The sequence below is a fragment of the Phyllobates terribilis genome, unplaced genomic scaffold (genome assembly GCF_046119375.1).
Source record: "Phyllobates terribilis strain yellow unplaced genomic scaffold, ASM4611937v1 Scaffold_5__5_contigs__length_657084704, whole genome shotgun sequence".
Lineage (NCBI taxonomy): Eukaryota > Metazoa > Chordata > Amphibia > Anura > Dendrobatidae > Phyllobates > Phyllobates terribilis.
The window spans coordinates 654,825,081-654,851,745 of NW_027362765.1; the positions used below are offsets into that span (position 1 = coordinate 654,825,081).

At 49.6% G+C, this 26,665-nt stretch overlaps 12 non-coding genes and 1 pseudogene across 12 annotated transcripts; all 13 read left to right on the plus strand.

Moving 5' to 3' along the window:
* Window positions 1-415: 415 nt before the first annotated feature.
* Window positions 416-606, plus strand: LOC141149040 (U2 spliceosomal RNA). The gene has a single exon (XR_012245352.1). It is a non-coding gene; the product is annotated as a U2 spliceosomal RNA (small nuclear RNA).
* A 1,118-nt stretch (window positions 607-1,724) lies between these two features.
* LOC141149042 (U2 spliceosomal RNA) lies at window positions 1,725-1,915 on the plus strand. Its single transcript, XR_012245354.1, has one exon. It is a non-coding gene; the product is annotated as a U2 spliceosomal RNA (small nuclear RNA).
* A 1,115-nt stretch (window positions 1,916-3,030) lies between these two features.
* Window positions 3,031-3,221, plus strand: LOC141149043 (U2 spliceosomal RNA). The gene has a single exon (XR_012245355.1). It is a non-coding gene; the product is annotated as a U2 spliceosomal RNA (small nuclear RNA).
* A 1,118-nt stretch (window positions 3,222-4,339) lies between these two features.
* LOC141149044 (U2 spliceosomal RNA) lies at window positions 4,340-4,530 on the plus strand. Its single transcript, XR_012245356.1, has one exon. It is a non-coding gene; the product is annotated as a U2 spliceosomal RNA (small nuclear RNA).
* A 1,118-nt stretch (window positions 4,531-5,648) lies between these two features.
* LOC141149045 (U2 spliceosomal RNA) lies at window positions 5,649-5,839 on the plus strand. Its single transcript, XR_012245357.1, has one exon. It is a non-coding gene; the product is annotated as a U2 spliceosomal RNA (small nuclear RNA).
* Window positions 5,840-6,954: 1,115 nt separating this feature from the next.
* Window positions 6,955-7,032, plus strand: LOC141151031 (U2 spliceosomal RNA; annotated as a pseudogene).
* An 11,201-nt stretch (window positions 7,033-18,233) lies between these two features.
* Window positions 18,234-18,426, plus strand: LOC141150252 (U2 spliceosomal RNA). Its single transcript, XR_012246509.1, has one exon. It is a non-coding gene; the product is annotated as a U2 spliceosomal RNA (small nuclear RNA).
* A 1,115-nt stretch (window positions 18,427-19,541) lies between these two features.
* Window positions 19,542-19,732, plus strand: LOC141274702 (U2 spliceosomal RNA). Its single transcript, XR_012322972.1, has one exon. It is a non-coding gene; the product is annotated as a U2 spliceosomal RNA (small nuclear RNA).
* Window positions 19,733-20,847: 1,115 nt separating this feature from the next.
* Window positions 20,848-21,038, plus strand: LOC141149046 (U2 spliceosomal RNA). The gene has a single exon (XR_012245358.1). It is a non-coding gene; the product is annotated as a U2 spliceosomal RNA (small nuclear RNA).
* Window positions 21,039-22,153: 1,115 nt separating this feature from the next.
* LOC141149539 (U2 spliceosomal RNA) lies at window positions 22,154-22,344 on the plus strand. Its single transcript, XR_012245831.1, has one exon. It is a non-coding gene; the product is annotated as a U2 spliceosomal RNA (small nuclear RNA).
* A 1,115-nt stretch (window positions 22,345-23,459) lies between these two features.
* Window positions 23,460-23,650, plus strand: LOC141149540 (U2 spliceosomal RNA). The gene has a single exon (XR_012245832.1). It is a non-coding gene; the product is annotated as a U2 spliceosomal RNA (small nuclear RNA).
* Window positions 23,651-24,765: 1,115 nt separating this feature from the next.
* Window positions 24,766-24,956, plus strand: LOC141149986 (U2 spliceosomal RNA). Its single transcript, XR_012246261.1, has one exon. It is a non-coding gene; the product is annotated as a U2 spliceosomal RNA (small nuclear RNA).
* A 1,115-nt stretch (window positions 24,957-26,071) lies between these two features.
* Window positions 26,072-26,262, plus strand: LOC141150003 (U2 spliceosomal RNA). The gene has a single exon (XR_012246277.1). It is a non-coding gene; the product is annotated as a U2 spliceosomal RNA (small nuclear RNA).
* Window positions 26,263-26,665: the final 403 nt, after the last annotated feature.

Consider the following 26,665-nt stretch of genomic DNA (forward strand, 5'->3'; position numbering starts at 1 on the left):
GTGTCATAATAGGCTCTGAGCCTTTATATACCTGTGCACAGCAGCAGCCACCTTCAGTCTGCTGCTGGACAGCCAGCAGCAGCAGCAGCAGGAGAGGTATGTAATCAGGAGCCCTCCTGCTAAGGGTAGACAGCTGCTCGTTCCACCCCACCCCCCGCCTTAATTGGTTCTCCTCCCTTCCAACGGTGTTGAGGCGGGTGGGAACAGCAGGGGGTGAAGGTGCTGTGTTTAAAGAGGTGGAGTTATGCAGATCTAAAACGCGTGGATTGCAGCAGCAGCAAGCCGAAAAGTGCAGGCATGTAAGGGATCTAGAGGTTGACAACATGTCTTCTTAACGGGAGTCCAGGAGCTCATCTCCACAAATGGACTTTTCAGGATCCTTGGGTGGCTCCGTAGTTTGAAACCAATTCTGGTTATCGCTTCTCGGCCTTTTGGCTAAGATCAAGTGTAGTATCTGTTCTTATCAGTTTAATATCTGATACGTCCCCTATCTGGGGACCATATATTAAATGGATTTTTAGAACAGGGAGATGGAAAAAGAGCTTGCTCTGTCCACTCCACGCATTGACCTGGTATTGCAGTATCTCCAGGACCGGTGCACCCCTTCTTTAATGCAGTTTCTAAAATCAGAAAGAATTGAATTCAATGTTTTTTGTTCATTTTGCTTGTTTGTCGGATTTTGGGATGGACTCTTTGGCTTTGCTTTTCTTCTCCTCATTGGATTTTTCATGTTCAAAGTTGCAGAAGCCAGATTACAAGCTCATTTTGGTTCAACTTCAGCAACTGTGCATTGCATTGCCATGTAATGTGATGCAATGCTATCTTTCTAGCTCTCCCTTTTTACTTCCTTTTGGATAAACAGACATATTAGGCAAGCATTTTGGAGCTTTCACCTAAATAACTACAGGTGGTGAGATAAGCTGCACAATATAATTGACCTTTCAGTATATTGTTGCACACACACCATCTATTTAGCAAATGCCCTTGTTATCAACAGCAGCCTTTTAAACTCACCTGAGCTAACAGCTATGTGCGCTGGTTACTCTGCTGCGCTTAAAATTTCTTTTTTGGTTTGCTACAATGCCTTTTCTGAAACGTTGTCTCCTTCTGCTGGAACACTGACTTCTTTCATTTAATGCCTGCAGACTATAAAAGAGAACCCAACCCAAAAAGTTTGGTTGATTAGTCTGTGGCATTCTGTTAAACTGTTGCTTATGGCGGTCTCTGTGAGCTTCTCAGCGACATTCAGCCAGCCAGGTATCCTGCCTGCAGTAGATGGAATGTGGCAATGGAACGCTGGCTGCGCGTGTCATAATAGGCTCTGAGCCTTTATATACCTGTGCACAGCAGCAGCCACCTTCAGTCTGCTGCTGGACAGCCAGCAGCAGCAGCAGCAGGAGAGGTATGTAATCAGGAGCCCTCCTGCTAAGGGTAGACAGCTGCTCGTTCCACCCCACCCCCCGCCTTAATTGGTTCTCCTCCCTTCCAACGGTGTTGAGGCGGGTGGGAACAGCAGGGGGTGAAGGTGCTGTGTTTAAAGAGGTGGAGTTATGCAGATCTAAAACGCGTGGATTGCAGCAGCAGCAGCAAGCCGAAAAGTGCAGGCATGTAAGGGATCTAGAGGTTGACAACATGTCTTCTTAACGGGAGTCCAGGAGCTCATCTCCACAAATGGACTTTTCAGGATCCTTGGGTGGCTCCGTAGTTTGAAACCAATTCTGGTTATCGCTTCTCGGCCTTTTGGCTAAGATCAAGTGTAGTATCTGTTCTTATCAGTTTAATATCTGATACGTCCCCTATCTGGGGACCATATATTAAATGGATTTTTAGAACAGGGAGATGGAAAAAGAGCTTGCTCTGTCCACTCCACGCATTGACCTGGTATTGCAGTATCTCCAGGACCGGTGCACCCCTTCTTTAATGCAGTTTCTAAAATCAGAAAGAATTGAATTCAATGTTTTTTGTTCATTTTGCTTGTTTGTCGGATTTTGGGATGGACTCTTTGGCTTTGCTTTTCTTCTCCTCATTGGATTTTTCATGTTCAAAGTTGCAGAAGCCAGATTACAAGCTCATTTTGGTTCAACTTCAGCAACTGTGCATTGCATTGCCATGTAATGTGATGCAATGCTATCTTTCTAGCTCTCCCTTTTTACTTCCTTTTGGATAAACAGACATATTAGGCAAGCATTTTGGAGCTTTCACCTAAATAACTACAGGTGGTGAGATAAGCTGCACAATATAATTGACCTTTCAGTATATTGTTGCACACACACCATCTATTTAGCAAATGCCCTTGTTATCAACAGCAGCCTTTTAAACTCACCTGAGCTAACAGGTATGTGCGCTGGTTACTCTGCTGCGCTTAAAATTTCTTTTTTGGTTTGCTACAATGCCTTTTCTGAAACGTTGTCTCCTTCTGCTGGAACACTGACTTCTTTCATTTAATGCCTGCAGACTATAAAAGAGAACCCAACCCAAAAAGTTTGGTTGATTAGTCTGTGGCATTCTGTTAAACTGTTGCTTATGGCGGTCTCTGTGAGCTTCTCAGCGACATTCAGCCAGCCAGGTATCCTGCCTGCAGTAGATGGAATGTGGCAATGGAACGCTGGCTGCACGTGTCATAATAGGCTCTGAGCCTTTATATACCTGTGCACAGCAGCAGCCACCTTCAGTCTGCTGCTGGACAGCCAGCAGCAGCAGCAGCAGGAGAGGTATGTAATCAGGAGCCCTCCTGCTAAGGGTAGACAGCTGCTCGTTCCACCCCACCCCCCGCCTTAATTGGTTCTCCTCCCTTCCAACGGTGTTGAGGCGGGTGGGAACAGCGGGGGGTGAAGGTGCTGTGTTTAAAGAGGTGGAGTTATGCAGATCTAAAACGCGTGGATTGCAGCAGCAGCAAGCCGAAAAGTGCAGGCATGTAAGGGATCTAGAGGTTGACAACATGTCTTCTTAACGGGAGTCCAGGAGCTCATCTCCACAAATGGACTTTTCAGGATCCTTGGGTGGCTCCGTAGTTTGAAACCAATTCTGGTTATCGCTTCTCGGCCTTTTGGCTAAGATCAAGTGTAGTATCTGTTCTTATCAGTTTAATATCTGATACGTCCCCTATCTGGGGACCATATATTAAATGGATTTTTAGAACAGGGAGATGGAAAAAGAGCTTGCTCTGTCCACTCCACGCATTGACCTGGTATTGCAGTATCTCCAGGACCGGTGCACCCCTTCTTTAATGCAGTTTTTAAAATCAGAAAGAATTGAATTCAATGTTTTTTGTTCATTTTGCTTGTTTGTCGGATTTTGGGATGGACTCTTTGGCTTTGCTTTTCTTCTCCTCATTGGATTTTTCATGTTCAAAGTTGCAGAAGCCAGATTACAAGCTCATTTTGGTTCAACTTCAGCAACTGTGCATTGCATTGCCATGTAATGTGATGCAATGCTATCTTTCTAGCTCTCCCTTTTTAATTCCTTTTGGATAAACAGACATATTAGGCAAGCATTTTGGAGCTTTCACCTAAATAACTACAGGTGGTGAGATAAGCTGCACAATATAATTGACCTTTCAGTATATTGTTGCACACACACCATCTATTTAGCAAATGCCCTTGTTATCAACAGCAGCCTTTTAAACTCACCTGAGCTAACAGGTATGTGCGCTGGTTACTCTGCTGCGCTTAAAATTTCTTTTTTGGTTTGCTACAATGCCTTTTCTGAAACGTTGTCTCCTTCTGCTGGAACACTGACTTCTTTCATTTAATGCCTGCAGACTATAAAAGAGAACCCAACCCAAAAAGTTTGGTTGATTAGTCTGTGGCATTCTGTTAAACTGTTGCTTATGGCGGTCTCTGTGAGCTTCTCAGCGACATTCAGCCAGCCAGGTATCCTGCCTGCAGTAGATGGAATGTGGCAATGGAACGCTGGCTGCGCGTGTCATAATAGGCTCTGAGCCTTTATATACCTGTGCACAGCAGCAGCCACCTTCAGTCTGCTGCTGGACAGCCAGCAGCAGCAGCAGCAGGAGAGGTATGTAATCAGGAGCCCTCCTGCTAAGGGTAGACAGCTGCTCGTTCCACCCCACCCCCCGCCTTAATTGGTTCTCCTCCCTTCCAACGGTGTTGAGGCGGGTGGGAACAGCAGGGGGTGAAGGTGCTGTGTTTAAAGAGGTGGAGTTATGCAGATCTAAAACGCGTGGATTGCAGCAGCAGCAGCAAGCCGAAAAGTGCAGGCATGTAAGGGATCTAGAGGTTGACAACATGTCTTCTTAACGGGAGTCCAGGAGCTCATCTCCACAAATGGACTTTTCAGGATCCTTGGGTGGCTCCGTAGTTTGAAACCAATTCTGGTTATCGCTTCTCGGCCTTTTGGCTAAGATCAAGTGTAGTATCTGTTCTTATCAGTTTAATATCTGATACGTCCCCTATCTGGGGACCATATATTAAATGGATTTTTAGAACAGGGAGATGGAAAAAGAGCTTGCTCTGTCCACTCCACGCATTGACCTGGTATTGCAGTATCTCCAGGACCGGTGCACCCCTTCTTTAATGCAGTTTCTAAAATCAGAAAGAATTGAATTCAATGTTTTTTGTTCATTTTGCTTGTTTGTCGGATTTTGGGATGGACTCTTTGGCTTTGCTTTTCTTCTCCTCATTGGATTTTTCATGTTCAAAGTTGCAGAAGCCAGATTACAAGCTCATTTTGGTTCAACTTCAGCAACTGTGCATTGCATTGCCATGTAATGTGATGCAATGCTATCTTTCTAGCTCTCCCTTTTTACTTCCTTTTGGATAAACAGACATATTAGGCAAGCATTTTGGAGCTTTCACCTAAATAACTACAGGTGGTGAGATAAGCTGCACAATATAATTGACCTTTCAGTATATTGTTGCACACACACCATCTATTTAGCAAATGCCCTTGTTATCAACAGCAGCCTTTTAAACTCACCTGAGCTAACAGCTATGTGCGCTGGTTACTCTGCTGCGCTTAAAATTTCTTTTTTGGTTTGCTACAATGCCTTTTCTGAAACGTTGTCTCCTTCTGCTGGAACACTGACTTCTTTCATTTAATGCCTGCAGACTATAAAAGAGAACCCAACCCAAAAAGTTTGGTTGATTAGTCTGTGGCATTCTGTTAAACTGTTGCTTATGGCGGTCTCTGTGAGCTTCTCAGCGACATTCAGCCAGCCAGGTATCCTGCCTGCAGTAGATGGAATGTGGCAATGGAACGCTGGCTGCGCGTGTCATAATAGGCTCTGAGCCTTTATATACCTGTGCACAGCAGCAGCCACCTTCAGTCTGCTGCTGGACAGCCAGCAGCAGCAGCAGCAGGAGAGGTATGTAATCAGGAGCCCTCCTGCTAAGGGTAGACAGCTGCTCGTTCCACCCCACCCCCCGCCTTAATTGGTTCTCCTCCCTTCCAACGGTGTTGAGGCGGGTGGGAACAGCAGGGGGTGAAGGTGCTGTGTTTAAAGAGGTGGAGTTATGCAGATCTAAAACGCGTGGATTGCAGCAGCAGCAGCAAGCCGAAAAGTGCAGGCATGTAAGGGATCTAGAGGTTGACAACATGTCTTCTTAACGGGAGTCCAGGAGCTCATCTCCACAAATGGACTTTTCAGGATCCTTGGGTGGCTCCGTAGTTTGAAACCAATTCTGGTTATCGCTTCTCGGCCTTTTGGCTAAGATCAAGTGTAGTATCTGTTCTTATCAGTTTAATATCTGATACGTCCCCTATCTGGGGACCATATATTAAATGGATTTTTAGAACAGGGAGATGGAAAAAGAGCTTGCTCTGTCCACTCCACGCATTGACCTGGTATTGCAGTATCTCCAGGACCGGTGCACCCCTTCTTTAATGCAGTTTCTAAAATCAGAAAGAATTGAATTCAATGTTTTTTGTTCATTTTGCTTGTTTGTCGGATTTTGGGATGGACTCTTTGGCTTTGCTTTTCTTCTCCTCATTGGATTTTTCATGTTCAAAGTTGCAGAAGCCAGATTACAAGCTCATTTTGGTTCAACTTCAGCAACTGTGCATTGCATTGCCATGTAATGTGATGCAATGCTATCTTTCTAGCTCTCCCTTTTTACTTCCTTTTGGATAAACAGACATATTAGGCAAGCATTTTGGAGCTTTCACCTAAATAACTACAGGTGGTGAGATAAGCTGCACAATATAATTGACCTTTCAGTATATTGTTGCACACACACCATCTATTTAGCAAATGCCCTTGTTATCAACAGCAGCCTTTTAAACTCACCTGAGCTAACAGGTATGTGCGCTGGTTACTCTGCTGCGCTTAAAATTTCTTTTTTGGTTTGCTACAATGCCTTTTCTGAAACGTTGTCTCCTTCTGCTGGAACACTGACTTCTTTCATTTAATGCCTGCAGACTATAAAAGAGAACCCAACCCAAAAAGTTTGGTTGATTAGTCTGTGGCATTCTGTTAAACTGTTGCTTATGGCGGTCTCTGTGAGCTTCTCAGCGACATTCAGCCAGCCAGGTATCCTGCCTGCAGTAGATGGAATGTGGCAATGGAACGCTGGCTGCGCGTGTCATAATAGGCTCTGAGCCTTTATATACCTGTGCACAGCAGCAGCCACCTTCAGTCTGCTGCTGGACAGCCAGCAGCAGCAGCAGCAGGAGAGGTATGTAATCAGGAGCCCTCCTGCTAAGGGTAGACAGCTGCTCGTTCCACCCCACCCCCCGCCTTAATTGGTTCTCCTCCCTTCCAACGGTGTTGAGGCGGGTGGGAACAGCAGGGGGTGAAGGTGCTGTGTTTAAAGAGGTGGAGTTATGCAGATCTAAAACGCGTGGATTGCAGCAGCAGCAAGCCGAAAAGTGCAGGCATGTAAGGGATCTAGAGGTTGACAACATGTCTTCTTAACGGGAGTCCAGGAGCTCATCTCCACAAATGGACTTTTCAGGATCCTTGGGTGGCTCCGTAGTTTGAAACCAATTCTGGTTATCGCTTCTCGGCCTTTTGGCTAAGATCAAGTGTAGTATCTGTTCTTTTAAGAACACAAGAGCTACGATCTACACTTGACGAGAGCGATCGAACTCGGAAGGAGAAGAGCTTCGGAGCCCAGCTGACATCGGAGAACGAAGGCTGATATCGGTGGGAGGAAGAAGCTCTAAAGAATCCAGAAGAAGACGAAGATTCGGAGAAGAATCGGGCTGTCCTGTGGAATCTTCGAGGAAGAAAATCATCGAGACAAAGACCTTTCGGGGAATTTGTCCAGAACACGACGGGAGAAGAATCTGCATAGCTCCACCCATTCCGGGAAGAGTTCCAGATCCAGCTCCAAGAAGTAACTGCAGGAGGAAAGCCATGGCAAGCGCTGCGAGGAAGGCCGAAAAGAAGAGCCTGGAGCAGGGGACAGCCAGGAGGGCCCAGCCAGGAGCCGATTCTGACCCCAAGGACTCTGCCTCCACGACTGGCCAGCAGAAGGGACCCCAGAAGCCCCGCCACGAAGCTCCAGCCCTGGAGCCATGGATGCGGCAGACGGTGGCCCTGAAGCTGAAGGAAGTGGATGGGAGAGTGCCGGATATGTCCTCGGACGTGTTCTGCCAGAAGATGCTGCTGGATCGAGGCTTCTCCAGGTCGGACACCCTCAGCATCCAGACCTTCTTGACGGGGATCTTCTTCGTCACCTTCGCCACTGTGAACACCTGCAGGAGGTTCTGGGAAATGGTAAGCGCAAAAGGACCGGATAATTCTTTCTCTGCCTTTACAGGTAGCTGCCCTATCCAGAGGGACGAAAGGAGGATCACGGTCTCCATGCGCAACCCGCACACCCCAGGCCAAGACATCTGTACCTTCCTGAGACGCTTCTGTTTGGTTGTGAAGGAACCCTCTCACATCCTGAATGGACTCGGCTTCTGGACAGGTAAGTGGTCGGTGACCGTTAGACTTCACAGGGACCTGGCGTACTCAGACGGACTTCGGCACCTGCCCCCGACATTCTCCCTGGGCAACTCCTACGGCCTCATCTATTACCCGGACATGCCGCGGAACTGCAGGAGATGCGGCAAGAACGGCCACGAGATGAAGGACTGCAAGGAGGATGCCTGCAGGATTTGTCGAGTGACGGGACACAGCTCGAAGGACTGCCCGAAGAAGACATCCTGCAACCTGTGTGGGCTGGCGGCTCATCTGTACAAGGATTGCCCCAAGCGTGAGAGATCCTGGGCATCGGTGGTTGCGACGACCCCAGCTACGGAGGACAAGGCCCCGACGACCAGGCCTGTGAAGGTCAAGGACGCGACGACCAAGGCCCCAGCGGCCAAGGCCGAGACGACCAAGGCCAAAGCGGTCAAGGAGTCGGTGGCCAAAGCCCCAGCGACGGTCCCAGCAGCTCCGAAGCAGAAGAAAAATTCAAAGGAGGGTAAGAGTTCTGTCACCCCTCTCTCGATCCCTCCCCCTGCCACCCCCGTCCAATTCCCCCCCACCCCGGCCACCCCTGCTGAGGATTCCACTTCCTCTTCCTCCTTCCCCTACTCCTCAGCAGGTGTCCTTTCCCCTGCCCCGGCAGCCACTCTCCCTCCCCAGACCATGGTAGCGGTGGAATTAACCTTTCCTCCACCCGCCGCTATCTATTCCGAGGAGGATTTTCCCCTTCTTGTCTCCCCAGTTCCAACCCGGGGAAAGAGGAAGGTGGAGGACAGCCCTGCTACTGAATCCTCCAAAAAGAAGATTCTGGATTTCGTAGGCGAAAAGGAGGATACCCTCCCTGAGCCAGAAGAGATGGAGCACATGGTTGAGACCCTGGTGGCCGAGCCAGAAGAGGAGGAACTGGTGGTCGCCGAGATCGAGGCCGCGCTGCTTGACCAGATGGAGGAAGAGGGCCTGCTGGTGGTCCCGTCACCAGCAGTCAACACCGACGAGGGACCACCCGACCGGAGTGGTAACTAAGGTGTATTGCCTGCGCTAACTTTTTCTTTTTTCCCTACATGATGGCTAATATTAACTTATTTTCCATTAATGTCAGGAGCATCAAGGACAAGTTCAGACGTCAGACTATTTATGCCTTCCTTACTTCCCAGTTGTGTGATGTTTATATGTTGCAGGAATGTTCCCTTCCCTCCTCTAGGTCCTTCAAACATCTGGCCAGGGAGTGGTCCCACGGTCCATCCTACTGGTCCGGTGGGGGTGACTGCAAGTCTGCGGGGGTCGCAATTCTGATCGGGGGGGCGCATTCACGCTTGAGTCCGTCCAGGAGCTCATCTGCGGCAGGGCTCTTGTTGTAGATGGCAACTGGGCGGGAGAACCTGTCAGGTTCATCAACGTGTATGCGTCCCCACTGAAGAATGAGCGTTTGGAGCTTTTCCAGACCCTGCGGCTTCAGCTTGCCACCACCAGGACCTTAGTGATGGCCGGGGATTTCAACTGCCCCATCGAGGAGGATGGTCGTAGTTCTGGCACATCTGCCAAGTTGGACATCACGTCCAAGCTGCTCATCGAGATGGTAACCGAGGCCTCTCTTCAGGACGTGGTGGGCTCCATGGGGAGAGGCTCCACGAACTATTCGTGGAGCCGACCCGATGGCTCACTCCGCTCCAGGATTGACTTTGTGTTCACCTCTCGGGCAGACAGGCAGAGTAGGCACTCGATGGTCTCCTGCTTCTTCTCCGACCACAGAGCCATTCACTTACAAGGTGTCCTCGGCGACGGTTTTCCGTCCGGCCCCGGCTCCTGGAAGCTGAATTGTGCTCTGCTGGCTCAGGATGAAGTCGTGGAGGAGCTGAGAGCAGCCTACGCAATGTGGCAGTCCTACAAGGGTAGCTTCCAAACAGTCTCTGATTGGTGGGAATATGTTAAACTTGAGTTTCGCTGTTTCTTTCAGGCCAAGGGTCGACAACAGGCGTGTGAGAAGAGGAGGGACTTCAGAGGGCTGCAGCGCGAGCTGCGGTCGCTGCAGGACCTTCTTCACTGCGGCTGGGACGTGAGGGAGGAGCTGGAGGAGACCAAGAAGAGCCTGAAAAGGCACTTTGAGGAGGAGTCCAAGCGAATCGTCTTCCGTTCCAAAGTGGAGAATCTGGAGAAGGGTGAGAAATGTAATTCATTCTTTTTCAGGAAACTTCATGCCGGTCACACGCCCCTGAACGAGCTGCGAGACGAGAGCGGAAACATGCGACGTGGGAAGGAGGACATGATGAGGGTCGTCAGCGACTTCTACAGCGAACTCTACTCCCACAAGACTACCGACCCCGACGCTGCTGATAAGTTCCTGTCAGGTATCACTAACCATCTTGATCCTGCAGGCACGGCAGCCTTGGACAAACCTCTGATGGTGGGCGAATTGCTCTCTGCCGCTAAATCCTTTAGGACCGGCAGGACCCCGGGCAGTGATGGTCTTCCAGCGGAGCTCTATGTAGCGCTGGGAGACCTCATCTGTCCGGACCTGTTGGACCTGTACGAGGAGATGGTGGTGGAGGGTAGAATGCCTCCATCTTTGAGGGAAGGAATGGTCACGATCCTGTACAAGCGGAAGGGAGAGAGGTGCGACCTGAGGAATTGGCGTCCCATCACTCTGCTCAACGTGGACTACAAGATCCTGGCCAAGACGATGGCGACACGACTTAAGACGGTCATCGGACGGATCATCCACCCGGACCAGACCTGCGGCATCCCTGGACGTCGCATCGCAGACAGCCTCGCTCTCGTGCGGGACACGGTCGAGTACATCAAGGTCCGCCGCGCACACGCGGCCCTGGTCTCCTTGGATCAGGAGAAGGCCTTCGACCGGGTTTCCCACGATTTCATGGCCGAGCTCTGCACCGGTTAGGTTTGGGTAACATGTTTTGTTCGTATGTCCGTCTGATGTATTTTGATATCCACAGCTCGGTGTTGGTGAACGGCTGGAAGACTGACCCCTTCCCTGTCCTCTCTGGGGTCAGACAAGGCTGCCCTCTATCACCTCTTCTTTTTGTTTGTGTTATAGAACTCTTCGCAGAGGCTATCCGGCAGAATGGAGAGATCAGAGGGATCACCGCACCGGGTCCGGGACGACACGAGGTCAAGTGCTCGCTCTACATGGACGACATCACCGTCTTCTGCGCTGATCGTGGTTCAGTCGACGCCCTCATCCAGACGTGTGAGAGGTTCGGCCGGGCTTCAGGGGCCAAAGTCAACTGCAGGAAGTCGGAAGCCATGCTCTTCGGGGATTGGCAGCCGGCCTCCTCCGCCCCCTTCCCCTTCAACATTCAACCGGATTTCCTCAAGGTGCTGGGAGTCTGGTTTGGGAAGGAAGGAGCGGCCCTCAAGTCCTGGCAAGAACGCTTGGCCAAGGTGAAGCAACGGATCGGACTCTGGAGCCTCAGACACCTCACTTGTGAGGGTAAGGCACTCGTCCTGCGTAATGAGGTCCTGCCCGTCTTGCAGTACACGGCGCAGGCCTGGCCCCCACACGTCACTGTGTGCAGGGCCATTACCAGGACAGTGTTTCACTTTGTCTGGGGATCCAAGATGGACAGAGTCAGGCGGGCCGTCATGTACAAGGAGCCTCGCAAGGGTGGGAAGGGCGTTCCAGATATCCCCACCCTCCTGCGATCCTCTTTTGTGTGTGATTGTGTCCGCCGGACTTTGCAAGTCAAGAATGGCTCCGCGGGCAGGTCCATGTCTCGCTTCTTCCTGCTTCCTCTTTGGAGGCGACTCGGCTGGGACAAGTGGGACAGCTCCTTCCCCTACAACTGGACGACGCCATGGTTCTACGGAGACGTCGTTCGATTTGTGGGGCAGCATCAACTGGAGGGACTCAAGCCCGACTTGTGGAAGCCCAAAACTATCCACAAGCTAATCAGAGCCAAGGATGACGTGGAGAACATCACAGGACTTCACCAGGACACGCTGGAGACTGTGTGGACAAATGTGTCGTCTGACAGGCTGACCAACGGGCACAAGGACTTGTCGTGGATGGCGATTCAGGGCGGACTGCCCGTCCGGTCATTCATGCATGCCCGGAACCTGTGCAAGACCCGGTACTGCCCAAGGTGCCCCTTCGTGGAGGAAACATCTTTGCACACTTTTTGGGACTGCGGATTTGCACAGCGCCTATTGACTGCACTTGAGGACGACCTGAGGAACTCTGTCCCCAGGGCGAGCCTATCGCACCATTCTGTGCTTTACGGACTCTTCCCTGGGGTTCATACCGTCGGAGCCATCCAGGAGGCTTGGCGCCTTATGAACTGCTTCAAGGATGCCGTTTGGGTCGCCAGGAACCGGCTCATCTTGAGGAGGGAGAGGATGTCCATGCAGGACTGCCGCAGGCTGATCCACAGCCTGCTCAGAGACTATTCCATCATGGACGGTCCGGAGGACGAGGATGAGGACTAAACCCCTCCTCCCCCTCTCCCCTTATGTGTCTTGTCTTTCAATAAAGCTTCGGGCCTGTGATTCCCCCCCCCCATCCCCTTTTTCCCAATCCCCATCCCTTATCACAGTTCGTCGTACTGTATTGATTGACATGCTTTTTCTTTCAGATTGAGTGTTTTGTGTAGCATAGGGGAGTGATGTGTCTAGTTAGTGCGTCGTATCCTCATGCTATGTAAATATGATGTAGAATTCTGTGTGTACTGGGCTGCGGCACTGTACACTGTCTGTTAACTTATTTTTTGTGCTAATAAAAGATATATTCAATCAAAAAAAATCTGTTCTTTTAAGAACACAAGAGCTACGATCTACACTTGACGAGAGCGATCGAACTCGGAAGGAGAAGAGCTTCGGAGCCCAGCTGACATCAGAGAACGAAGGCGGATATCGGTGGGAGGAAGAAGCTCTAAAGAATCCAGAAGAAGACGAAGACTCGGAGAAGAATCGGGCTGTCCTGTGGAATCTTCGAGGAAGAAAATCATCGAGACAAAGACCTTTCGGGGAATTTGTCCAGAACACGATGGGAGAAGAATCTGCATAGCTCCACCCATTCCGGGAAGAGTTCCAGATCCAGCTCCAAGAAGTAACTGCAGGAGGAAAGCCATGGCAAGCGCTGCGAGGAAGGCCGAAAAGAAGAGCCTGGAGCTGGGGACAGCCAGGAGGGCCCAGCCAGGAGCCGATTCTGACCCCAAGGACTCTGCCTCCACGACTGGCCAGCAGAAGGGACCCCAGAAGCCCCGCCACGAAGCTCCAGCCCTGGAGCCATGGATGCGGCAGACGGTGGCCCTGAAGCTGAAGGAAGTGGATGGGAGGGTGCCGGACATGTCCTCGGACGTGTTCTGCCAGAAGATGCTGCTGGATCGAGGCTTCTCCAGGTCGGACACCCTCAGCATCCAGACCTTCTTGACGGGGATCTTCTTCGTCACCTTCGCCACTGTGAACACCTGCAGGAGGTTCTGGGAAATGGTAAGCGCAAAAGGACCGGATAATTCTTTCTCTGCCTTTACAGGTAGCTGCCCTATCCAGAGGGATGAAAGGAGGATCACGGTCTCCATGCGCAACCCGCACACCCCAGGCCAAGACATCTGTACCTTCCTGAGACGCTTCTGTTTGGTTGTGAAGGAACCCTCTCACATCCTGAATGGACTCGGCTTCTGGACAGGTAAGTGGTCGGTGACCGTTAGACTTCACAGGGACCTGGCGTACTCAGACGGACTTCGGCACCTGCCCCCGACATTCTCCCTGGGCAACTCCTACGGCCTCATCTATTACCCGGACATGCCGCGGAACTGCAGGAGATGCGGCAAGAACGGCCACGAGATGAAGGACTGCAAGGAGGATGCCTGCAGGATTTGTCGAGTGACGGGACACAGCTCGAAGGACTGCCCGAAGAAGACGTCCTGCAACCTGTGTGGGCTGGCGGCTCATCTGTACAAGGATTGCCCCAGGCGTGAGAGATCCTGGGCATCGGTGGTTGCGACGACCCCAGCTACGGAGGACAAGGCCCCGACGACCAGGCCTGTGAAGGTCAAGGACGCGACGACCAAGGCCCCAGCGGCCAAGGCCGAGACGACCAAGGCCAAAGCGGTCAAGGAGTCGGTGGCCAAAGCCCCAGCGGCGGTCCCAGCAGCTCCGAAGCAGAAGAAAAAGTCAAAGGAGGGTAAGAGTTCTGTCACCCCTCTCTCGATCCCTCCCCCTGCCACCCCCGTCCAATCCCCCCCCACCCCGGCCACCCCTGCTGAGGATTCCACTTCCTCTTCCTCCTTCCCCTACTCCTCAGCAGGTGTCCTTTCCCCTGCCCCGGCAGCCACTCTCCCTCCCCAGACCATGGTAGCGGTGGAATTAACCTTTCCTCCACCCGCCGCTATCTATTCCGAGGAGGATTTTCCCCTTCTTGTCTCCCCAGTTCCAACCCGGGGAAAGAGGAAGGTGGAGGACAGCCCTGCTACTGAATCCTCCAAAAAGAAGATTCTGGATTTCGTAGGCGAAAAGGAGGATACCCTCCCTGAGCCAGAAGAGATGGAGCACATGGTTGAGACCCTGGTGGCCGAGCCAGAAGAGGAGGAACTGGTGGTCGCCGAGATTGAGGCCGCGCTGCTTGACCAGATGGAGGAAGAGGGCCTGCTGGTGATCCCGTCACCAGCAGTCAACACCGACGAGGGACCACCCGACCGGAGTGGTAACTAAGGTGTATTGCCTGCGCTAACTTTTTCTTTTTTCCCTACATGATGGCTAATATTAACTTATTTTCCATTAATGTCAGGAGCATCAAGGACAAGTTCAGACGTCAGACTATTTATGCCTTCCTTACTTCCCAGTTGTGTGATGTTTATATGTTGCAGGAATGTTCCCTTCCCTCCTCTAGGTCCTTCAAACATCTGGCCAGGGAGTGGTCCCACGGTCCATCCTACTGGTCCGGTGGGGGTGACTGCAAGTCTGCGGGGGTCGCAATTCTGATCAGGGGGGGCGCATTCACGCTTGAGTCCGTCCAGGAGCTCATCTGCGGCAGGGCTCTTGTTGTAGATGGCAACTGGGCGGGAGAACCTGTCAGGTTCATCAACGTGTATGCGTCCCCACTGAAGAATGAGCGTTTGGAGCTTTTCCAGACCCTGCGGCTTCAGCTTGCCACCACCAGGACCTTAGTGATGGCCGGGGATTTCAACTGCCCCATCGAGGAGGACGGTCGTAGTTCTGGCACATCTGCCAAGTTGGACATCACGTCCAAGCTGCTCATCGAGATGGTAACCGAGGCCTCTCTTCAGGACGTGGTGGGCTCCATGGGGAGAGGCTCCACGAACTATTCGTGGAGCCGACCCGATGGCTCACTCCGCTCCAGGATTGACTTTGTGTTCACCTCTCGGGCAGTCAGGCAGAGTAGGCACTCGATGGTCTCCTGCTTCTTCTCCGACCACAGAGCCATTCACTTACAAGGTGTCCTCGGCGACGGTTTTCCGTCCGGCCCCGGCTCCTGGAAGCTGAATTGTGCTCTGCTGGCTCAGGATGAAGTCGTGGAGGAGCTGAGAGCAGCCTACGCAATGTGGCAGTCCTACAAGGGTAGCTTCCAAACAGTCTCTGATTGGTGGGAATATGTTAAACTTGAGTTTCGCTGTTTCTTTCAGGCCAAGGGTCGACAACAGGAGTGTGAGAAGAGGAGGGACTTCAGAGGGCTGCAGCGCGAGCTGCGGTCGCTGCAGGACCTTCTTCACTGCGGCTGGGACGTGAGGGAGGAGCTGGAGGAGACCAAGAAGAGCCTGAAAAGGCACTTTGAGGAGGAGTCCAAGCGAATCATCTTCCGTTCCAAAGTGGAGAATCTGGAGAAGGGTGAGAAATGTAACTCATTCTTTTTCAGGAAACTTCATGCCGGTCACACGCCCCTGAACGAGCTGCGAGACGAGAGCGGAAACATGCGACGTGGGAAGGAGGACGTGATGAGGGTCGTCAGCGACTTCTACAGCGAACTCTACTCCCACAAGACTACCGACCCCGACGCTGCTGATAAGTTCCTGTCAGGTATCACTAACCATCTTGATCCTGCAGGCACGGCAGCCTTGGACAAACCTCTGATGGTGGGCGAATTGCTCTCTGCCGCTAAATCCTTTAGGACCGGCAGGACCCCGGGCAGTGATGGTCTTCCAGCGGAGCTCTATGTAGCGCTGGGAGACCTCATCTGTCCGGACCTGTTGGACCTGTACGAGGAGATGGTGGTGGAGGGTAGAATGCCTCCATCTTTGAGGGAAGGAATGGTCACGATCCTGTACAAGCGGAAGGGAGAGAGGTGCGACCTGAGGAATTGGTGTCCCATCACTCTGCTCAACGTGGACTACAAGATCCTGGCCAAGACGATGGCGACACGACTTAAGACGGTCATCGGACGGATCATCCACCCGGACCAGACCTGCGGCATCCCTGGACGTCGCATCGCAGACAGCCTCGCTCTCGTGCGGGACACGGTCGAGTACATCAAGGTCCGCCACGCACACGCGGCCCTGGTCTCCTTGGATCAGGAGAAGGCCTTCGACCGGGTTTCCCACGAGTTCATGGGCCGAGCTCTGCACCGGTTAGGTTTGGGTAACATGTTTTGTTCGTATGTCCGTCTGATGTATTTTGATATCCACAGCTCGGTGTTGGTGAACGGCTGGAAGACTGACCCCTTCCCTGTCCTCTCTGGGGTCAGACAAGGCTGCCCTCTATCACCTCTTCTTTTTGTTTGTGTTATAGAACTCTTCGCAGAGGCTATCCGGCAGAATGGAGAGATCAGAGGGATCACCGCACCGGGTCCGGGACAACACGAGGTCAAGTGCTCGCTCTACATGGACGACGTCACCGTCTTCTGCGCTGATCGTGGTTCAGTCGACGCCCTCGTCCAGACGTGTGAGAGGTTCGGCCGGGCTTCAGGGGCCAAAGTCAACTGCAGGAAGTCGGAAGCCATGCTCTTCGGGGATTGGCAGCCGGCCTCCTCCGCCCCCTTCCCCTTCAACATTCAACCGGATTTCCTCAAGGTGCTGGGAGTCTGGTTCGGGAAGGAAGGAGCGGCCCTCAAGTCCTGGCAAGAACGCTTGGCCAAGGTGAAGCAACGGATCGGACTCTGGAGCCTCAGACACCTCACTTGTGAGGGTAAGGCACTCGTCCTGCGTAATGAGGTCCTGCCCGTCTTGCAGTACACGGCGCAGGCCTGGCCCCCACACGTCACTGTGTGCAGGGCCATTACCAGGACAGTGTTTCACTTTGTCTGGGGATCCAAGATGGACAGAGTCAGGCGGGCCGTCATGTACAAGGAGCCTCGCAAGGGTGGGAAGGGCGTTCCAGATATCCCCACCCTCCTGCGATCCTCTTTTGTGTGTGATTGTGTCCGCCGGACTTTGCAAGTCAAGAATGGCTCCGCGGGCAGGTCCATGTCTCGCTTCTTCCTGCTTCCTCTTTGGAGGCGACTCGGCTGGGACAAGTGGGACAGCTCCTTCCCCTACAACTGGACGACGCCATGGTTCTACGGAGACGTCGTTCGATTTGTGGGGGAGCATCAACTGGAGGGACTCAAGCCCGACTTGTGGAAGCCCAAAACTATACACAAGCTAATCAGAGCCAAGGATGACGTGGAGAACATCACAGGACTTCACCAGGACACGCTGGAGACTGTGTGGACAAATGTGTCGTTTGACAGGCTGACCAATGGGCACAAGGACTTGTCGTGGATGGCGATTCAGGGCGGACTGCCCGTCCGGTCATTCATGCATGCCCGGAACCTGTGCAAGACCCGGTACTGCCCAAGGTGCCCCTTCGTGGAGGAAACATCTTTGCACACTTTTTGGGACTGCGGATTTGCACAGCGCCTATTGACTGCACTTGAGGACGACCTGAGGAACTCTGTCCCCAGGGCGAGCCTATCGCACCATTCTGTGCTTTACGGACTCTTCCCTGGGGTTCATACCGTCGGAGCCATCCAGGAGGCTTGGCGCCTTATGAACTGCTTCAAGGATGCCGTTTGGGTCGCCAGGAACCGGCTCATCTTGAGGAGGGAGAGGATGTCCATCCAGGACTGCCGCAGGCTGATCCACAGCCTGCTCAGAGACTATTCCATCATGGACGGTCCGGAGGACGAGGACTAAACCCCTCCTCCCCCTCTCCCCTTATGTGTCTTGTCTTTCAATAAAGCTTCGGGCCTGTGATTTTCCCCTCCCCATCCCCTTTTTCCCAATCCCCATCCCTTATCACGGTTCGTCGTACTGTATTAATTGACATGCTTTTTCTTTCAGATTGAGTGTTTTGTGTAGCATAGGGGTGTGATGTGTCTAGTTAGTGCGTCGTATCCTCATGCTATGTAAATATGATGTAGAATTCTGTGTGTACTGGGCTGCGGCACTGTACACTGTCTGTTAACTTATTTTTTGTGCTAATAAAAGATATATTCAATCAAAAAATCTGTTCTTATCAGTTTAATATCTGATACGTCCCCTATCTGGGGACCATATATTAAATGGATTTTTAGAACAGGGAGATGGAAAAAGAGCTTGCTCTGTCCACTCCACGCATTGACCTGGTATTGCAGTATCTCCAGGACCGGTGCACCCCTTCTTTAATGCAGTTTCTAAAATCAGAAAGAATTGAATTCAATGTTTTTTGTTCATTTTGCTTGTTTGTCGGATTTTGGGATGGACTCTTTGGCTTTGCTTTTCTTCTCCTCATTGGATTTTTCATGTTCAAAGTTGCAGAAGCCAGATTACAAGCTCATTTTGGTTCAACTTCAGCAACTGTGCATTGCATTGCCATGTAATGTGATGCAATGCTATCTTTCTAGCTCTCCCTTTTTACTTCCTTTTGGATAAACAGACATATTAGGCAAGCATTTTGGAGCTTTCACCTAAATAACTACAGGTGGTGAGATAAGCTGCACAATATAATTGACCTTTCAGTATATTGTTGCACACACACCATCTATTTAGCAAATGCCCTTGTTATCAACAGCAGCCTTTTAAACTCACCTGAGCTAACAGGTATGTGCGCTGGTTACTCTGCTGCGCTTAAAATTTCTTTTTTGGTTTGCTACAATGCCTTTTCTGAAACGTTGTCTCCTTCTGCTGGAACACTGACTTCTTTCATTTAATGCCTGCAGACTATAAAAGAGAACCCAACCCAAAAAGTTTGGTTGATTAGTCTGTGGCATTCTGTTAAACTGTTGCTTATGGCGGTCTCTGTGAGCTTCTCAGCGACATTCAGCCAGCCAGGTATCCTGCCTGCAGTAGATGGAATGTGGCAATGGAACGCTGGCTGCGCGTGTCATAATAGGCTCTGAGCCTTTATATACCTGTGCACAGCAGCAGCCACCTTCAGTCTGCTGCTGGACAGCCAGCAGCAGCAGCAGCAGGAGAGGTATGTAATCAGGAGCCCTCCTGCTAAGGGTAGACAGCTGCTCGTTCCACCCCACCCCCCGCCTTAATTGGTTCTCCTCCCTTCCAACGGTGTTGAGGCGGGTGGGAACAGCAGGGGGTGAAGGTGCTGTGTTTAAAGAGGTGGAGTTATGCAGATCTAAAACGCGTGGATTGCAGCAGCAGCAAGCCGAAAAGTGCAGGCATGTAAGGGATCTAGAGGTTGACAACATGTCTTCTTAACGGGAGTCCAGGAGCTCATCTCCACAAATGGACTTTTCAGGATCCTTGGGTGGCTCCGTAGTTTGAAACCAATTCTGGTTATCGCTTCTCGGCCTTTTGGCTAAGATCAAGTGTAGTATCTGTTCTTATCAGTTTAATATCTGATACGTCCCCTATCTGGGGACCATATATTAAATGGATTTTTAGAACAGGGAGATGGAAAAAGAGCTTGCTCTGTCCACTCCACGCATTGACCTGGTATTGCACTATCTCCAGGACCGGTGCACCCCTTCTTTAATGCAGTTTCTAAAATCAGAAAGAATTGAATTCAATGTTTTTTGTTCATTTTGCTTGTTTGTCGGATTTTGGGATGGACTCTTTGGCTTTGCTTTTCTTCTCCTCATTGGATTTTTCATGTTCAAAGTTGCAGAAGCCAGATTACAAGCTCATTTTGGTTCAACTTCAGCAACTGTGCATTGCATTGCCATGTAATGTGATGCAATGCTATCTTTCTAGCTCTCCCTTTTTACTTCCTTTTGGATAAACAGACATATTAGGCAAGCATTTTGGAGCTTTCACCTAAATAACTACAGGTGGTGAGATAAGCTGCACAATATAATTGACCTTTCAGTATATTGTTGCACACACACCATCTATTTAGCAAATGCACTTGTTATCAACAGCAGCCTTTTAAACTCACCTGAGCTAACAGGTATGTGCGCTGGTTACTCTGCTGCGCTTAAAATTTCTTTTTTGGTTTGCTACAATGCCTTTTCTGAAACGTTGTCTCCTTCTGCTGGAACACTGACTTCTTTCATTTAATGCCTGCAGACTATAAAAGAGAACCCAACCCAAAAAGTTTGGTTGATTAGTCTGTGGCATTCTGTTAAACTGTTGCTTATGGCGGTCTCTGTGAGCTTCTCAGCGACATTCAGCCAGCCAGGTATCCTGCCTGCAGTAGATGGAATGTGGCAATGGAACGCTGGCTGCGCGTGTCATAATAGGCTCTGAGCCTTTATATACCTGTGCACAGCAGCAGCCACCTTCAGTCTGCTGCTGGACAGCCAGCAGCAGCAGCAGCAGGAGAGGTATGTAATCAGGAGCCCTCCTGCTAAGGGTAGACAGCTGCTCGTTCCACCCCACCCCCCGCCTTAATTGGTTCTCCTCCCTTCCAACGGTGTTGAGGCGGGTGGGAACAGCAGGGGGTGAAGGTGCTGTGTTTAAAGAGGTGGAGTTATGCAGATCTAAAACGCGTGGATTGCAGCAGCAGCAAGCCGAAAAGTGCAGGCATGTAAGGGATCTAGAGGTTGACAACATGTCTTCTTAACGGGAGTCCAGGAGCTCATCTCCACAAATGGACTTTTCAGGATCCTTGGGTGGCTCCGTAGTTTGAAACCAATTCTGGTTATCGCTTCTCGGCCTTTTGGCTAAGATCAAGTGTAGTATCTGTTCTTATCAGTTTAATATCTGATACGTCCCCTATCTGGGGACCATATATTAAATGGATTTTTAGAACAGGGAGATGGAAAAAGAGCTTGCTCTGTCCACTCCACGCATTGACCTGGTATTGCAGTATCTCCAGGACCGGTGCACCCCTTCTTTAATGCAGTTTCTAAAATCAGAAAGAATTGAATTCAATGTTTTTTGTTCATTTTGCTTGTTTGTCGGATTTTGGGATGGACTCTTTGGCTTTGCTTTTCTTCTCCTCATTGGATTTTTCATGTTCAAAGTTGCAGAAGCCAGATTACAAGCTCATTTTGGTTCAACTTCAGCAACTGTGCATTGCATTGCCATGTAATGTGATGCAATGCTATCTTTCTAGCTCTCCCTTTTTACTTCCTTTTGGATAAACAGACATATTAGGCAAGCATTTTGGAGCTTTCACCTAAATAACTACAGGTGGTGAGATAAGCTGCACAATATAATTGACCTTTCAGTATATTGTTGCACACACACCATCTATTTAGCAAATGCCCTTGTTATCAACAGCAGCCTTTTAAACTCACCTGAGCTAACAGGTATGTGCGCTGGTTACTCTGCTGCGCTTAAAATTTCTTTTTTGGTTTGCTACAATGCCTTTTCTGAAACGTTGTCTCCTTCTGCTGGAACACTGACTTCTTTCATTTAATGCCTGCAGACTATAAAAGAGAACCCAACCCAAAAAGTTTGGTTGATTAGTCTGTGGCATTCTGTTAAACTGTTGCTTATGGCGGTCTCTGTGAGCTTCTCAGCGACATTCAGCCAGCCAGGTATCCTGCCTGCAGTAGATGGAATGTGGCAATGGAACGCTGGCTGCGCGTGTCATAATAGGCTCTGAGCCTTTATATACCTGTGCACAGCAGCAGCCACCTTCAGTCTGCTGCTGGACAGCCAGCAGCAGCAGCAGCAGGAGAGGTATGTAATCAGGAGCCCTCCTGCTAAGGGTAGACAGCTGCTCGTTCCACCCCACCCCCCGCCTTAATTGGTTCTCCTCCCTTCCAACGGTGTTGAGGCGGGTGGGAACAGCAGGGGGTGAAGGTGCTGTGTTTAAAGAGGTGGAGTTATGCAGATCTAAAACGCGTGGATTGCAGCAGCAGCAAGCCGAAAAGTGCAGGCATGTAAGGGATCTAGAGGTTGACAACATGTCTTCTTAACGGGAGTCCAGGAGCTCATCTCCACAAATGGACTTTTCAGGATCCTTGGGTGGCTCCGTAGTTTGAAACCAATTCTGGTTATCGCTTCTCAGCCTTTTGGCTAAGATCAAGTGTAGTATCTGTTCTTATCAGTTTAATATCTGATACGTCCCCTATCTGGGGACCATATATTAAATGGATTTTTAGAACAGGGAGATGGAAAAAGAGCTTGCTCTGTCCACTCCACGCATTGACCTGGTATTGCAGTATCTCCAGGACCGGTGCACCCCTTCTTTAATGCAGTTTCTAAAATCAGAAAGAATTGAATTCAATGTTTTTTGTTCATTTTGCTTGTTTGTCGGATTTTGGGATGGACTCTTTGGCTTTGCTTTTCTTCTCCTCATTGGATTTTTCATGTTCAAAGTTGCAGAAGCCAGATTACAAGCTCATTTTGGTTCAACTTCAGCAACTGTGCATTGCATTGCCATGTAATGTGATGCAATGCTATCTTTCTAGCTCTTCCTTTTTACTTCCTTTTGGATAAACAGACATATTAGACAAGCATTTTGGAGCTTTCACCTAAATAACTACAGGTGGTGAGATAAGCTGCACAATATAATTGACCTTTCAGTATATTGTTGCACACACACCATCTATTTAGCAAATGCCCTTGTTATCAACAGCAGCCTTTTAAACTCACCTGAGCTAACAGGTATGTGCGCTGGTTACTCTGCTGCGCTTAAAATTTCTTTTTTGGTTTGCTACAATGCCTTTTCTGAAACGTTGTCTCCTTCTGCTGGAACACTGACTTCTTTCATTTAATGCCTGCAGACTATAAAAGAGAACCCAACCCAAAAAGTTTGGTTGATTAGTCTGTGGCATTCTGTTAAACTGTTGCTTATGGCGGTCTCTGTGAGCTTCTCAGCGACATTCAGCCAGCCAGGTATCCTGCCTGCAGTAGATGGAATGTGGCAATGGAACGCTGGCTGCGCGTGTCATAATAGGCTCTGAGCCTTTATATACCTGTGCACAGCAGCAGCCACCTTCAGTCTGCTGCTGGACAGCCAGCAGCAGCAGCAGCAGGAGAGGTATGTAATCAGGAGCCCTCCTGCTAAGGGTAGACAGCTGCTCGTTCCACCCCACCCCCCGCCTTAATTGGTTCTCCTCCCTTCCAACGGTGTTGAGGCGGGTGGGAACAGCAGGGGGTGAAGGTGCTGTGTTTAAAGAGGTGGAGTTATGCAGATCTAAAACGCGTGGATTGCAGCAGCAGCAAGCCGAAAAGTGCAGGCATGTAAGGGATCTAGAGGTTGACAACATGTCTTCTTAACGGGAGTCCAGGAGCTCATCTCCACAAATGGACTTTTCAGGATCCTTGGGTGGCTCCGTAGTTTGAAACCAATTCTGGTTATCGCTTCTCAGCCTTTTGGCTAAGATCAAGTGTAGTATCTGTTCTTATCAGTTTAATATCTGATACGTCCCCTATCTGGGGACCATATATTAAATGGATTTTTAGAACAGGGAGATGGAAAAAGAGCTTGCTCTGTCCACTCCACGCATTGACCTGGTATTGCAGTATCTCCAGGACCGGTGCACCCCTTCTTTAATGCAGTTTCTAAAATCAGAAAGAATTGAATTCAATGTTTTTTGTTCATTTTGCTTGTTTGTCGGATTTTGGGATGGACTCTTTGGCTTTGCTTTTCTTCTCCTCATTGGATTTTTCATGTTCAAAGTTGCAGAAGCCAGATTACAAGCTCATTTTGGTTCAACTTCAGCAACTGTGCATTGCATTGCCATGTAATGTGATGCAATGCTATCTTTCTAGCTCTTCCTTTTTACTTCCTTTTGGATAAACAGACATATTAGACAAGCATTTTGGAGCTTTCACCTAAATAACTACAGGTGGTGAGATAAGCTGCACAATATAATTGACCTTTCAGTATATTGTTGCACACACACCATCTATTTAGCAAATGCCCTTGTTATCAACAGCAGCCTTTTAAACTCACCTGAGCTAACAGGTATGTGCGCTGGTTACTCTGCTGCGCTTAAAATTTCTTTTTTGGTTTGCTACAATGCCTTTTCTGAAACGTTGTCTCCTTCTGCTGGAACACTGACTTCTTTCATTTAATGCCTGCAGACTATAAAAGAGAACCCAACCCAAAAAGTTTGGTTGATTAGTCTGTGGCATTCTGTTAAACTGTTGCTTATGGCGGTCTCTGTGAGCTTCTCAGCGACATTCAGCCAGCCAGGTATCCTGCCTGCAGTAGATGGAATGTGGCAATGGAACGCTGGCTGCGCGTGTCATAATAGGCTCTGAGCCTTTATATACCTGTGCACAGCAGCAGCCACCTTCAGTCTGCTGCTGGACAGCCAGCAGCAGCAGCAGCAGGAGAGGTATGTAATCAGGAGCCCTCCTGCTAAGGGTAGACAGCTGCTCGTTCCACCCCACCCCCCGCCTTAATTGGTTCTCCTCCCTTCCAACGGTGTTGAGGCGGGTGGGAACAGCAGGGGGTGAAGGTGCTGTGTTTAAAGAGGTGGAGTTATGCAGATCTAAAACGCGTGGATTGCAGCAGCAGCAAGCCGAAAAGTGCAGGCATGTAAGGGATCTAGAGGTTGACAACATGTCTTCTTAACGGGAGTCCAGGAGCTCATCTCCACAAATGGACTTTTCAGGATCCTTGGGTGGCTCCGTAGTTTGAAACCAATTCTGGTTATCGCTTCTCGGCCTTTTGGCTAAGATCAAGTGTAGTATCTGTTCTTATCAGTTTAATATCTGATACGTCCCCTATCTGGGCACCATATATTAAATGGATTTTTAGAACAGGGAGATGGAAAAAGAGCTTGCTCTGTCCACTCCACGCATTGACCTGGTATTGCAGTATCTCCAGGACCGGTGCACCCCTTCTTTAATGCAGTTTCTAAAATCAGAAAGAATTGAATTCAATGTTTTTTGTTCATTTTGCTTGTTTGTCGGATTTTGGGATGGACTCTTTGGCTTTGCTTTTCTTCTCCTCATTGGATTTTTCATGTTCAAAGTTGCAGAAGCCAGATTACAAGCTCATTTTGGTTCAACTTCAGCAACTGTGCATTGCATTGCCATGTAATGTGATGCAATGCTATCTTTCTAGCTCTCCCTTTTTACTTCCTTTTGGATAAACAGACATATTAGGCAAGCATGTTGGAGCTTTCACCTAAATAACTACAGGTGGTGAGATAAGCTGCACAATATAATTGACCTTTCAGTATATTGTTGCACACACACCATCTATTTAGCAAATGCCCTTGTTATCAACAGCAGCCTTTTAAACTCACCTGAGCTAACAGGTATGTGCGCTGGTTACTCTGCTGCGCTTAAAATTTCTTTTTTGGTTTGCTACAATGCCTTTTCTGAAACGTTGTCTCCTTCTGCTGGAACACTGACTTCTTTCATTTAATGCCTGCAGACTATAAAAGAGAACCCAACCCAAAAAGTTTGGTTGATTAGTCTGTGGCATTCTGTTAAACTGTTGCTTATGGCGGTCTCTGTGAGCTTCTCAGCGACATTCAGCCAGCCAGGTATCCTGCCTGCAGTAGATGGAATGTGGCAATGGAACGCTGGCTGCGCGTGTCATAATAGGCTCTGAGCCTTTATATACCTGTGCACAGCAGCAGCCACCTTCAGTCTGCTGCTGGACAGCCGGCAGCAGCAGCAGCAGGAGAGGTATGTAATCAGGAGCCCTCCTGCTAAGGGTAGACAGCTGCTCGTTCCACCCCACCCCCCGCCTTAATTGGTTCTCCTCCCTTCCAACGGTGTTGAGGCGGGTGGGAACAGCAGGGGGTGAAGGTGCTGTGTTTAAAGAGGTGGAGTTATGCAGATCTAAAACGCGTGGATTGCAGCAGCAGCAAGCCGAAAAGTGCAGGCATGTAAGGGATCTAGAGGTTGACAACATGTCTTCTTAACGGGAGTCCAGGAGCTCATCTCCACAAATGGACTTTTCAGGATCCTTGGGTGGCTCCGTAGTTTGAAACCAATTCTGGTTATCGCTTCTCAGCCTTTTGGCTAAGATCAAGTGTAGTATCTGTTCTTATCAGTTTAATATCTGATACGTCCCCTATCTGGGGACCATATATTAAATGGATTTTTAGAACAGGGAGATGGAAAAAGAGCTTGCTCTGTCCACTCCACGAATTGACCTGGTATTGCAGTATCTCCAGGACCGGTGCACCCCTTCTTTAATGCAGTTTCTAAAATCAGAAAGAATTGAATTCAATGTTTTTTGTTCATTTTGCTTGTTTGTCGGATTTTGGGATGGACTCTTTGGCTTTGCTTTTCTTCTCCTCATTGGATTTTTCATGTTCAAAGTTGCAGAAGCCAGATTACAAGCTCATTTTGGTTCAACTTCAGCAACTGTGCATTGCATTGCCATGTAATGTGATGCAATGCTATCTTTCTAGCTCTTCCTTTTTACTTCCTTTTGGATAAACAGACATATTAGACAAGCATTTTGGAGCTTTCACCTAAATAACTACAGGTGGTGAGATAAGCTGCACAATATAATTGACCTTTCAGTATATTGTTGCACACACACCATCTATTTAGCAAATGCCCTTGTTATCAACAGCAGCCTTTTAAA